Source organism: Ailuropoda melanoleuca, chromosome 10 (assembly GCF_002007445.2).
Source record: "Ailuropoda melanoleuca isolate Jingjing chromosome 10, ASM200744v2, whole genome shotgun sequence".
Lineage (NCBI taxonomy): Eukaryota > Metazoa > Chordata > Mammalia > Carnivora > Ursidae > Ailuropoda > Ailuropoda melanoleuca.
Window position 1 is genome coordinate 9,938,456 of NC_048227.1, and position 945 is coordinate 9,939,400.

At 72.3% G+C, this 945-nt stretch overlaps 1 protein-coding gene across 12 annotated transcripts in view; it reads left to right on the plus strand.

The window, feature by feature from the left end:
• The first annotated feature begins 201 nt into the window (after nt 1–201).
• Nucleotides 202–945, plus strand: part of GTF2I (general transcription factor IIi) — a 100,966-nt gene continuing 100,222 nt past the window's right edge. For all 12 annotated transcript variants that reach the window (XM_019800543.2, XM_019800538.2, XM_019800540.2 and 9 more), the window contains exon 1: nt 202–592. The gene's annotated coding sequence lies outside the window, so the exon portion shown is untranslated. The remainder of the gene's footprint in view (nt 593–945) is intronic.

Sequence of the window (945 nt, forward strand, 5' to 3'; positions counted from 1 at the left end):
CCACCCGCGCCTCCATTGACAGTCCTTGCCGGAGAGGGCCGGGCGCTGCGCTCGCCGCGTCCTCGGGTTCGGGGCTCGTCCGCGCGAGGCTTCCTGGGAGCCGTAGTCCACCACCCCCGTCGTCACGTTGGTGGGGACGAATCAGAAACTACAACTCCCGCTGGGCGGCGCTGCGGGTGCGCACGCGCAGCGCGCCTTCGAGGAACAAAAAAAAAAAAAAGAAAAAAAGAGGAGGAGGAGGAGGGTGAGAGAGAAGCTCGGAGAGCAGAGAAAAGGGGCCACCGATCGCCCCCCCGCTTCCCCGCACGCGCTCTCTAGCTGAGGCCGCCCGCCTGCCGCGGTTACCCCGGCCTCTCCCTCGGTCCCCTGTGATCGGATTTAGCCGCTGAGCGAGGCCCTGCCGGGGCGGCCATGCGGCGGTGACAGGAGCTCGGCCGAGACACCCGGGCCCCTCGCCCTCTCACCTCCTGCCCGCTCGCCCGCTCGCCTCAGCCCGAAGCTGCTCCGCCGCGGCCGCAGCTCGCGCGCGGCTCACACTCGCTTCCCTTCGGCTCCCCTAGCCCCGGCGCTGCCTGGAGGCGGCTGCACTCGGGTGAGTCCTTGTCGCCTCATCCCCCGTTCCCCGCCCGGGTTGCCATCACGAGCAGGGCCTTTATTTGAGACGCGCCCCCTCTGGGGCCTGAACAGAGTGGGGTCTGGGGGCCGTCGGCGACCGTGTTGGGGTACCCGGCCGCTCCCCTCCCCCGACCGCCGGCGTTGGGGGTGGGGCAGGAGCAGAAGCGGTCGCGGGGGACGACAGTTGCACGCGCGCGCCTGGGTGCGCGTGGGGGAGGGGCGCGCGCGCCGGCGCTGCGTGGGGGGGCCTCACGCGTGAGGCCCGCGCGCGAGCGAGCCTGCGGGCTGCGCATGCCTGGCCGCTGATTGGCCGGCTCGGGCGGTGCGGGT